The sequence below is a fragment of the Rattus norvegicus genome, chromosome 3 (assembly GCF_021556685.1).
Source record: "Rattus norvegicus strain SHRSP/BbbUtx chromosome 3, alternate assembly SHRSP_T2T, whole genome shotgun sequence".
Taxonomy (NCBI): Eukaryota; Metazoa; Chordata; class Mammalia; order Rodentia; family Muridae; genus Rattus; species Rattus norvegicus.
This window is the reverse complement of record NC_141536.1, coordinates 151,138,344-151,150,670: the sequence shown is the minus strand read 5'-3', so window position 1 is coordinate 151,150,670 and position 12,327 is coordinate 151,138,344. Positions and strand designations below refer to the sequence as shown.

At 46.8% G+C, this 12,327-nt stretch overlaps 2 long non-coding RNA genes across 4 annotated transcripts; one reads left to right on the top strand and one right to left on the bottom strand.

The window, feature by feature from the left end:
- Nucleotides 1-227: 227 nt before the first annotated feature.
- On the bottom strand, nt 228-1,303 carry LOC134486474 (uncharacterized). The gene is made up of 3 exons (XR_015684995.1): nt 1,070-1,303; nt 740-853; nt 228-495 (listed from the first exon to the last, which is right to left on the bottom strand). It is a non-coding gene; the product is annotated as an uncharacterized LOC134486474 (long non-coding RNA).
- Nucleotides 1,304-1,368: 65 nt separating this feature from the next.
- On the top strand, nt 1,369-12,067 carry LOC102547303 (uncharacterized). Of its 3 annotated transcripts, XR_015683958.1 has the most exons (6): nt 1,369-1,623; nt 2,292-2,537; nt 2,942-3,074; nt 4,475-4,528; nt 10,487-10,583; nt 11,781-12,067. It is a non-coding gene; the product is annotated as an uncharacterized LOC102547303 (long non-coding RNA). The 3 variants fall into 3 exon arrangements; XR_015683957.1 differs by lacking the exons at nt 10,487-10,583; nt 11,781-12,067 and having other exon boundaries at nt 1,369-1,432; nt 4,475-4,604; XR_015683956.1 differs by lacking the exons at nt 10,487-10,583; nt 11,781-12,067 and having other exon boundaries at nt 1,369-1,432; nt 2,248-2,537; nt 4,475-4,604.
- The last annotated feature ends 260 nt before the right edge of the window (nt 12,068-12,327 follow it).

Genomic DNA, 12,327 nt, shown 5'->3' with positions numbered 1-12,327 from the left:
TACAGACACAGACACACATAGTCACACACACACACACCACACACACACACACACACACACACATCCTATTGGCCTGTTTCTTTGTAGAATTATGATTAACACAGGGAAGCTAAGAACATTGTGGAGATAGAAGTGGTGGTGGCTGTACACTTAATGACACTGGACTGTATGCTTGACAAGGACTGCATGGTAATTTTATGTTATGCACATTTGTCCAAAATTTATGGTTTAGTTGAGTTTAATCCCTGAGAACTCACGTAGCAGAAGGAAAAAACTGACTCCCTGACCTTGTTCTCTGACTTGCTCAGTACACTGTGGCACACAGCCACCTTCTCATTCCTCCCCAACACACAGACCGATTGACAAATATTAAAAAATTAATAAAAAAAATCATGGTTTAGTTTTTTCAAAGTTGTGCAGTCATCACTGATAATCCCAGAATGTGGTGATCACCCAGTTGGCATTAACTCTTCACTTCCTTCTCCTCCTCAAATCCTAACAAGACACAGAAGACCATGTGGTTGCATCTTATGAACTCTACAGAACAGGCAGCTGCTACTGATGACTTTAAAGAGGTCACTCATTATTTGAAGAGATGGGAGTTGATGGAGGGGATAGGAATACACGGAACAGTCTTCCTGCCCGCCCCCAGCTCTGGTGAATTCCCATTTCACCCTGGGGGAAACAGAAGGGAGTCAAGGGTGGGAATGATCAGTGGAATCATGACGGTCTTCTTTACCGTATTTGAGTCAGTGATGAGTCATGACTCTAATGCATCAGGAATGACAGAAAGAACTGAAGCTGACAAACCAGATGAAGGAAGAGGACACTGGGGAAACCATCAGGGCTGCGGCTGTGGTTGAAGGGAAATATTGAACTCTTAACAAAATGGAACTCCTTGGCTGCCACTTCCTAGCTGTTGCACAACGGGTAGATTGGCTCTCTGAGTATCATCTTTCACTTTGGCAGAATTCATATAACCGAAAATGGTAGGGTTAGTGAAGGAAGGAAGTGAGCTAGCTTATTGTTTCCTTCTGTGACAGTAAAGGGCGGATCAGTAACCACTCACTTTCGAGGATAATATTGAATCTCTGTTGACATCGAAGCCTCTGTTAGTTAAGCTTGGAGGCAGTCTCAGGAGAGAGAACCATCCATTTAAGAAGTGACTGTGAAACTTGTTAGGAAGGACCACCCAGGACCAGCATTTCCCCTCTTCCTCGTGGCTGCTGGGGTTTTCAGCTTGCCTGTACTATTTTTCTCCCAAAACAAAATTGTTCTTGAGCTTCCTTCTGAGTCTAGTTTTTAATTTCTTTTATCAAAGGAACTCAGAACCCTACAACAGAACCTCAGTTTCCCCGGTAACAAGAGAGACCTAGATCTAGATCCTTGCATCAACACCGTGTGCTTTGGGTAAACCATATTCTGCCTCATTGTGAGTTTAGTTTCTTATCTCTAAGGCAGGGTTGGGGGTGACCATTACTCTATGTAGGTTTGAGGCAATGCTCTGGGGGCACATTTGCATATTGTAGACTTGCCAGACTGACAGCCTCTCGGAAGCACTGAGCTCTCTCTCAGCAGCGCTTCCCGAGCACCATTTTACCTGCCGTGGATGTTGTAAAGCAGGTTAGAACTATCTCACCCGGCTTAAAAACAGAATAGGATGCCCGTTAAACCATAAGGTCACATCTAAGAGACAACCCTTCCTTGAGAAACTCAAAGACCTAGTCTGCTTCAGTCAATATTTTGATAGGAGACATTGAGCTGGGTGTGAGAAGTAATGGGCTCTGTCCTTAGAGCGCATGCTCTCTGGTCGCCATGGTCTTCAATGCTCTCCGTTCCTGCATCCATGTGGGCGGTTAAGTTTGTGACACGCGCTCGGTTTAAGTCTTTGTATTTAGTGGATAGCTCAGCTTCAGAGGCTGGAATATGAAGGTGGTACTGAGGCACTGTGAACAGAGTCCAAGGATGGGGACTTGGGTTGAGGTTCTGGGCACGGAGAGGATATGGCTACTGATAAAAAGTCATCATCTGGGGGAAGGGGGAAAACGTCATCATCTGGAGATAAAATGGCCTTGTGAGGAAAGCAGAGAGTGAGGTTATCTAAGCTTTCCAGACTGGACAGAGAAACATATGTGGAAGGCAGGGCAATGGGACGAATGGAATTAAGTAAGGAATGGAACCAAGTCCCAACACCCCCTCCTCCACCCTCACATTTCTGCATACTGCCTTAGCTTTGTTCATTCCTAGGGCTGTGCGGACAAGCTTGACCACATTGCTTTATGGCTCCTTAGATGTTCCGAGCCTATGTGAGCCCCCAGCTCACTGGGAGCCCTGCTAGGAATCCTGGGCTCTCCTCCGCTTCAGTTAGCCCTCTGGAGGTGCAGGACAAGCCAGCGCCATTTGCAGCTCTCTGACACACACAGGATTTGTGCAGATGCCAAGGATGCAGGCGTGGCCCTCAGGCTGAGCTTCTGCTTTGCTTTCCCAACCAGCACCACTCGCCATCCTCGGGGGCAAGCCTAATGCTTATCATCGAGGTAATTTCCGTATGTTCCTTTGCCCGTTATCATCTCTCTTCCACCTGTTCATTCATTTCTCCTACTGGAGCTGACTGGGCCTCTGCAGTTCGTTCTCTACCCTTCTCCCTCGTCTCACTATTTTCATCTGAGTCTGGAGAAATTGCTCCCTCTGGTCTTCCAGACAACTGCCTTGGGTTTTGGCAGCCTCCTAGCCATCGTTTGGATCATTTAGATACTAATTTAGATATTTTGATGATCGTGTTTGCCTTTCTTACTCAAAATATCTCTCGAATACATAGTTCTACTGCAGAGACGATGTTTATACGGTTGAGGCTTAGCTTGCTCTATGAGAGCGAGTAAGTTTGGATTTCCGGAAAAGGTACAGAGATGCTAGTAAGGATTTCCGTTCATCTTTCTCCTAGTTCCCCCAGCATTCACACCCTGCAGCGAGCTTTGGATCTTACCACATGGATTTGAGGAGCGCTAAAGACGCCTCATGTTTGCAGGGATCACACAGAACTGGGTGTTGTTTTGGCTAATAAATAGTCACTTATGGTAGGTGATTTTTAAAAATGTATTTCTTATGATCATGTGTGCATGATGTGTGGGCATGAGTGTGTCTGTGCTGCAGCATGCGTGTGGAAATCACAGGACAACTTTATGGAGTCAGTTCTCACACCTTCTACCTTTACATGGGCTCTGGGGATTGAACCCAGGTCCTCAGGCTTGTGTGCTAAGTGCACTATCTGCTGAACCACCTCACTGGTCTCAGTAGGTGATTTTAAACATGCACTGTTATTATTCTTTGAGAGATTTATGTGTGTGTCCAACATTGTCATGGGTTCTGTCAGATAATGTATTTCAGCTTTACTGTTCCTCCAAAATAGGGAAGTGATATGTTGGTGTGTGTGTGTGTGTGTGTGTGTGTGTAAGAAAGAGACAGAGAGAGAGAGAGAGACAGACAGACACACACACAAAGAGAGAGAGAGAGAGAGAGAGAGAGAGAGAGAGAGGGAGGGAGGGAGGGAGGGAGGGAGAGAGAGAGAGAGAGAGAGAGAGAGAGAGAGAGAGAGAGAGAATATTGTGGCATGTGGAGACAGTACCTAGGTACCCACCTGAGACGGTAGATGCCTCCCTGCTCCCTACTAGATTCCTGGCCCAGAACACGTATCTATACTCCCCACATCAGTCACATAACTAAGAACAGAGTTCTCCATACTATCGAGGTATCTAGAGACCCTGAGGGTTTAGCCAATAAGCTTCCCTTCCCAGACATTCCTTCCTAGTTCACCCTGAGGAAGGTGGTACGCACCCATTTTCCACGAGGAACAGTCAATAAACAGTACGACTAAACATGGACTGTCTTTTTCATTGAGAACCACTGTGGGGAGCATGGAGAAAGCCTTTGCCTACAGAGCTGCTGCCTAAGCCTCCGCAGAAGGCCTCTCTGTGCTCCCAGACAACCCCTGCCAAGCTAAGGACTTTTGCTGATGAACTAAATTGATGTTCCCCATTTCCCCGGCTCCAGACTCATTGTGTCCTCAGCCCATGGGCCCCCATGGTCCTGATCCTTCATTCCTGACTCCCTTGTGTGACACCTTAGCAGCAACTGGATGCCTGGGAGTCAGGGAACCCCGACTTCAGCCTTCTACATATCAGACATTTAGGTATTTCCGTAAAGCCCAGCACCCTACACAGCAACACAGGGTAAACACAGTCTACGAGTGCTCAGTGTTCTGCCTGCCCAAGCAGCGTGTCCCACACCCCAGCGGCAGGGTGAAACTGGAACCCATAGAGGATGGGGTAAAGTGCCCTTAATCTAATATGTCATACATTTATCCTAAAACACGTCACAGTGGTCTTGGCTGGCCGAGAGCAACTGTCTTTGCTTTCCAGCTTGGAGATAAACTCACTTGATTGGATATCTAAATTTTTTCATTCATTCCTATTGGCAGATTGGAGGAAAGGAATTTGAACAGGCAGGCTCAGATTGGCAATTTGAAACGGAGGTATGGTTAAAGATATTTCGACATATCATCTCAGGGGCATTTGAACTTATGTGTGTTTAATTTAATAACTGTTACCAAAAAAAAAAAAAAAAAAAGCAGGAAGAAGCAGCCGCGTTATTCACTTGGTTCAAAGACCATTTATGTTTCCCCAACATTAGCTTCCTGCACTTAAACTGACAAACCTTAGATAAACGCAATAATTCCTTCACATTTCACCATGATCAGCTCTTTACTTCTAACAGCAACAATTGTGTTTCTCATTAACTTGTCCACTACTGATCCTTGGAGTGTTTGAATCTTTAAAAAAAAAGTTGTAAGAGACTGTCATAGCTACTGTAAGAGAATAATGAAGTAAAGAAATGAGCTATTGTGGTTTTCTCCTGGAGATAAGGTGGCTGCTTGGGATTTGAGCTGAAATTCACCGCATCTCCCTCCCTTGCTCATGGTGTGTAATTTCGCATAAGCTATTTGTAGTTGATGCTTCCTGCTTGGGTATGAGAAGGGTGGGGTAGAGCAAGCTAGTAGGAAGGTCGAGAGAAGGCTATGGCTAGGGAAAGTCTGGGGTGTGAACGAATGAAACCAGGGTTTAAGAACTAGGGCTATGGAATGTTTCACATCACGTTGGCATCCTGTACCGACCAGAGGTTAGGGTAAGGCGCCCATGGAGAATTTAGTTTCACACCAGAAGAGAACATTTCACTCCTTGAATGTTTTAGGCAACGCCTGGTTATGTTCCTCTTCTTTCCTAGACCCCCAGGTGTGTCTGCATAATGTGTTCTAGCTAATGAAATACAAAGAGAGTGATGGCTGCCATTTCTGAGCCAAGTCTATAACATTTTCTGTCCTTTGTTCTCTCCACTCATTGTGATGCTAACCGGAGAATCATGGAGAATTTGAGGTTGCCTAGTGAAGATAGCTTCTGTCCACCGTAGGAAAGGAGCCTGGCTTCCTGAGTCACTACGTGGAGGAGAGCCATCGGTGGATTAAAACATCTCTTTGTGTGATGAAAAACAATGATGCTGGGTTGCACTGTGACATATAAATACTTTATCATAGCAGATACCACCTTTGCCAATGTCTCCGGGTCTTGATGCTAGTAAAGAGGACCCAGGAAGGCTATCCTCCAGTCTTATCACAGTCAGCTTCCTGAGAAGGCTAAGCTGGGATTCTCAGAATAAGCACTGGTCTGAGAAGCAGATGGTAGGTTGGGATTTTAGAGGTGGTTTGCCTACCCTGCCAAGGGCAATGAAGACAGCATTCCTGATGTGGGAGAGGGACAGACATCCCCTGTCTTCTGGTAGTAGTGTGGCACTTGAACCAGCAACGAGCTGGGTTATTTCAGTGGAAGGGTAAGCGGCAGGTGGGGCGAGGGAACGAAGGAACACAAATTGTATCTAGAACTTAGAGGACTGAGAGGAGATTGCTAAGTAGATTGGGGGGAAAACAAGGGGAAGCTTCGAGTGACTATCAGATCATTTAAAGCAGAGGGCTCCCTAGTAATGAGGAAGGGAGTTCCCATTCCCAGTAGACCAAAGGCAGAGAATTCTGAAGTATTGAATTATAGTGAATGCAGAAATGATATGCACTCTTTGGAAGCTCTAGAATATAGAAACCACCCAAGGAAAGGGCAGGGTCACAAGTCCAACCCCAGTTCTGTGCTCACTCTGGAGCCTGCGATCACGGAATGTGGTTGGCACAGATGGCCTAATGTATTGAGTCTGGTTAATACTCCATGTGTCCATTAGGTATTCATCACACAGCTAGAAATTCATCAGTGTGTACAAGTGTGCATTCATGCATCTGATACGCACTTACCATTTGCACTCATTCTAGACACACTTATGGATGAGTACCTATGGGTACAACTCAGTGCTGGACACTGGAGGTGAAGGACCCAGGCCCATCTTCAGTGATCTCAGAGCCTCGGAGAAGAGACGGCAGTGTGGCCAGTGCATGATGTGAATGTCAGGAAATCTCTGTAAGTCTGGATCACAGAAGGGCCACACTGCCTAGCTTCTCTGAGAAGAGGGTGACTGAGCATGGCTTTGAAGGTGAATAGGAGGTTTATAAGTGGGAAACAGGAAGTCAGTAGAGCTTCTGTCAAAACAGCACCTTCGGAGGCAAGAGAAAAATACCCTCCTTTTAGAGGGATACCAGGGGTCAGACAACAGACTAGGAGGGAGAGCAGGGGTGTCATAGTGCTCTACTTACATGGCCTTCTATGCATGGGTGAAACCTGGGGTGATCCTTGGGGAGATGAGACAGGCAACTGAACATAGCACAAAGAAGGAATGTTGAGAACAGGGGGCATGCTGAGAGCTGGGTAGAAGGATTATACACAAGTTAGGGTAAGATTAAGATGAGTCGGAGAGAGTGGGCAGTCACAGAATGTCTTCAGCTGATAGGGCTTATGATGGTTTGTATATGCTTGACCCAGGGAATGGCACTAGTAGGAGGTTAGGCATTGTTGGAGCAGGTATGGCTTTGTTGGAGTGGGTGTGTCACTGTGGGCGTGGGCTTTAAGACCTTCATCCTGGCTGCTTGGAAGCCAGTCTTCTCCTAGCAGCATTCAGATAAAGATGTTGAACTCTCAGCTCCTCCTGAATCATGCCTGCCTGAATTCTGCTGTGTTCCTGCCTTGATGACAATGGACCGAACACCGGAACCTGTAAGCCAGCCTCAATTAAATGTTGTTTCTGTAGAGTTGCCTTGGTCATGGTGTCTGTTCACAGTAGTAAAACACTAAGACAGGGCTCGTAGGATGCAGCTGTATGAGTTGAGGAAGAAGAGGGAAGAAGCTTCCATTCATGGGTCTGTCTTGGGAGCTGATGAGTTTGATGATATCATGGTTCTAACTGTGAGAATGGGACATAGGATCAGCTCATCTAGGGAGGGTGTCAGAGTGTAACCTGCTGCAAAGGTTCCATTTACTCAGCCTAACATGGGAAAGAGAGGGTGCAGAAATCACCAAGACTTCAACTGGCTCTGAACAGATCATGGGATAGAAGATGGTGGGATAGAAGGTGGGTCTCTTGTTTTCTTTCTCCTGGACACAAGAACTGTGTTTATCTAACTCCTCCATTGGGGACCCCTTTCTCAGTTCAATGGTTGGCTGCAGGCACCCGCCTCTGAATTTGTTATGCTTTGGCACAGCCTCTCAGGAGACAGCTATATTAGGCTCCTGTCAGCTTGCACTTATTGGCATCAGCAATATTGTTTGGGTTGGTGACTTTATATGGGCTGGATCCCCAGGTGAGTTAGTCTCTGGATGGCCTTTCCTTTAGTCTCTGCCCCAAACTTTGTCTCCATATTTTCTCCTGTGAATATTTTTGTTCCCTGTTCTAAGAAAGACTGAAACATCTGCACTTTGGTCATCCTTCTTCTTGAGCTTCATATGGTCTGTGGATTGTATCTTGGCTAATCTGAGCGTTTGGACTAATATCTACTTAGTGAGTGCATACCCTGTGTGGTTTTTTTTTGTGTGTGTGTGTTTGCAACCTCATAAGAACAACAATACCAAGCAACCAAAGCTCCCAGGGACTAAACCACCATCCAAAGAGTACCCATGGCTCCAGCTGCATATGTAGCAGAGGATGGCCTTGTTGGGCATCAGTGGGAGAAGAAGCTCTTGGTCCTGTTAAGGCTCAATGCCCCAGTGTAGGGGAATGTCAGGGCGGGGAGGCAAGAAGGGGTGGGTGCATGGGTGGGGAAACACTTTCATAGAAGCAGGGGGAAGGGGATGGGATTTATGACAGGAAACCGGGAAAAGAGATAACATTTGAAGTGTAAATTAAAAATATCAATAAAAAAGAACTGTGTGTATGTCTTAAAACACACACATACCATATATATGATATATATAAAATCATATATAAAAGTAGGCTCTTAGGGGATCCAAGTCATGCTACAGATTCACTTCAATGTCCATTTGATACATGAACTTTTTTCTTTCTCACTGGGAATTGAACTTAGAACCTCACATATGGAAAACGGTCACAGCTGAGACACAGCTCCTGTCCAAATTTTTTAAAGCTATCTTTTTACTTTGAGACAAGGTTCTACTAAGATCCCTGAATTTGGCTTTGGAATTGAAATCCTTCTGCCTCAGCCTTTCAAGTAGCTGAGAACATAGGCATGAGTTACCTGCATAGGGCACAAAAAATGTTGAATCACAAGGGACTGATAGCTTTTCTTTCTCAATACCATTGTGGGATTTGGCCCACCACCCCATCTGGTCGAATGATCTGAAAACCCCATTCCGCCGTTCAAAGCATGTGGGAGAAAGTGGGTCCTAATAGTTGAAGATGGAGTCTGAGGATTTTGAGTAACTTTTCGGCTCCTTTAGGAAGAGTTTCACTGCTGAAGTTTGAGGTAGGTGGGGAGAGCCTATGGGGCCTTTTAGATAAACACCTTCTTCGGCAAAGACTTTTGGGAAGACCTGAGACTAGGTGTGTATGAGTGTATGTGTGGGTGAGTGAGTGTGTGAGTGAGTGTGTGTGTGTGTGTGTGTGTGTGAGTGTGTGTGTGAGTGTATGTGTGGGTGAGTGAGTATGTGAGTGAGAGTGTGTGTGAGTGTGTGTGTGAGTGTATGTGTGTGTGAGTGAGTGTGTGTGTGAGTGTGTGTGTGAGTGTGTGTGTGAGTGTGTGTGTGTTTGTATATGTGTGAGTGTGTATGTGTGAGTGTGTGTGTGAGTGTGTGTTTGTATGTGTGTGTGTGAGTGTGTGTGTGTGTATGTGTGAGTGTGAGATACACATTACTGTAATCTCACCTGCTGATAGGTGGTGGCAGGGGAATTGGAAATTCAAGGTCATCCTTGACTACATAGTGAATTTTAGTAAATTTGGGACAAACTTGGTCTACATGAGTTCTTCTCTTTAATAACATTATCATCATCATTATTATTATCATCATCATCATCATCATCATCAACAACAACAACAACAAAGGGTGAGGAGAGAAAGAGAGAGAGAAAAGGAAGGATGAACAGAGGGAGGGATAGGGAGAGACATAGGGATGAGGAGAGAAGAAAAGAGGGGGAGAGAGGGAGAAAGGAAGAGAATGAGAGAGAGAAAGAGGGGGGAAGAGGGAGGGAGAGAGAGAGGGGGAGAGGGAGAGAGAAAGAGAGAGCGCAAGTGGACACCACTAAGACAAATCCCCTAGCTGTTTAGCTCATCACTTAATCAAAGCTCTGAGCAAAGACTCAGGTCTAGTGCTGTTTTGAGTTGTTTCCAGGTCAGCTCCACTGCCTTAGGTGTGGTGGGGTCTGTGTTTGTTCCCTCTTTGCATATATTCACTGATGTTTACATCTCAAGTCTCTCTGTGCCTGACCTTGGGCCCCAGAGGCAAGTCTACTTCTGTCAGAGCTCCCAGGCAGGGGATAAGTGGTCCTGATTTTTGGAGTCCCTCTTGCTACAGGTCTCTGATGTGTGACAGGAATCCAGCCCTTAGAGGTTGTTGGAGTCCAGAGGCCAGTTGGGAGGACCAGGCTTCAGATTCTGTCCTTGGCACTGACTCCCTGTGTGACTCCTGATCCTAGAGCCTCAGTTTCTTCAGCAGTAAAATGGGAACAATTTGTGTACTTATATCTTCAGGAAGACTAAATGACATGCTATAGAGGCTCTCCTTAGGAATCTGGGTCGCCTACAGTATGTTTTGGGGTGAGGGCAGGCTGTCTAGGTTCCATCAGCTGGGCACTAAGATCCTCTGGGAAGTATTTTCCTAGATTCACAAGCCTGCCCTGAGGATGGCTAGTTGAAGTGGAGAAGAGACTGTCACTGAGAAGTCCCCAGGCTTGGCTATCAGGGAAGAGAATAGTACAGAGAGAATCAGAAAACCTCTACAGTCCAAGTAGTGAGAGTCAGTAGCTTTCATGCCAAAGACTCCAGCCATGAGGGAAGGGATGTTCTCCATGTAGACAGTCAGAACCAGGGGGCAGTGTAGATGCTCTTGGCTTGCAGATGCTTTGCCGCTAGCCTGGTCCTGGGTGAAGGAACTGGTGATCCTGTTTGCCAGAGATGGCTCCTCTGGGGGATATTCTGAAGTTGCCACTTCAAGGTAGGCTGGAGCACCCAAGGGGAGGGAGAGAGGGGAGGGAAGGTGGGTGAGAGAGGGATCTGAGGTAGTTTTTTGTGACTGTGTTAGTCACTTTCTTGTTTAATAGAATACCTGATCAAAGCAATTGAAGGAAGGAAGGGAGAAAGGGAGGGAAGGAAAAAGGGAGGAAGGAAGGGAGGAAGGGACCAAGGGAGAGAGAGAAAAAGGGAGGAAGGAAGGGAGGAAGGGAGGAAGGGAGAGAGGGAGGAAGGATGAAAGTAAGGGAGGGAAGAAGAAGGGAGGGAAGGAGGGAGGGAAGGAGGAAGGAAAGGTTGCTTTGGACCACGGTTCCAGGTAAAGGCCATCTTGGTTTGGAAGGCTGGTTGTAGGAGCACGAGGAAGCTGGTCCCATTGCATCCTTAGTCAGGAAACAGGGAAAGAAGCAGATCCTGGTGTTGGGCTTACTTTGCCTCTTCCTTTCCACTTACTTTAGCACCCCAACCAGAAGGATGCTGCTGCCTAAGGACGGCCTTTCTACCTGGCCCTCCCATCTAGCTAACCCTCACAGGCATGCCTAGAGCTGTCTCCCAGGCCACTCCAGATTCTGTCAAGGTGACCAAACTACCCCAGTGGTCAATTTGACTACAGTGGGTCTGCACAACATTTATTTATTTTATTTATTTGTGTGCGTGCCTGTGCATGTGCACATAGGTACGGAGGGCTGAGGATAACCTGCAGGAGTTGGCCTCCTACTTCCACTGGCTCTGTGGCGAGCACCTTTACCCACTGAGCCACTTCACAGGCCCTTTTTATTTATTTATCCTCAAACATTTGTTTATCTAAGATTTCCCCTCTGATGTGAGCAGTATGGTGGCGTTACACACATTCTTAGTGTTTTATCATCGCTGCCTGGTTTCAAGGGCCTTTCTTCTTCTCGTACGGAAACCCCATGAACCATGAACCCTCCACCCGCCAGTCCTGTTTCTCCCAGGCCTCTGGTTACCACTCTTGCGTTTTCTGTTTCCCTGTACCTGTCTGCTCTGGACAAAGGGAGCTGAGCAGTGCGTGGCCTTTCAGGTCCCCTCACCACGATGCAGGGGAGATTCCTCTATACCCAGCATGCACGTGTCCCTCGTTCCTTTTTAATCTCACATTGCACAGCGGGGGCTGTGCCAGCTACATAGGTCCAAGTTCACCCCACCCTTTTGTTCTTTTCAGGGTATTCTTCCTACCGTTGGGATCTCAGAGTATTCTCTTTGAGTGCGGGAAGCCGAGAGCTCAGAAGAGAGCTCAGAAGAGGTGATGCCGTTTCCCTTGGATGGTGTGTTGCATTCTGGGATGCCGCTAACCCCCGGTACTGCCAGGGGGCAGCATGCACCCATGGAGCCTGCCTTTTGCCTTCAGAGGAGCCTTGTTTAGGAAAGCGTTGGGCTCTGGAAACATTCCTTCCCATCCCATCATGTTTCAGATGTAGTGCTCTGGCTCAACAAATTGTCTCGGCTTAATTTTGGAGAAATCATTGTTGGGGATTGCTGAGGCAGTTTAATTCTAAAGCACATATTTATATGAGGCTTTGAAACTCACAGCCCTGCACATGATTACAGATGGAAGGGAGAGGAAGTTTAATCAGGATCGAGATGAGGTTTGAGCCCAGAGGGCTGCTGGGATGCGGCAGAGACAGAGCAGAAAGGCCAGGCACTTGATGGGTCTGGCTCAGAGCTGCTCTGACAGACCAGGCATTGAGGGCCAGGTCCCCCTCCACCTT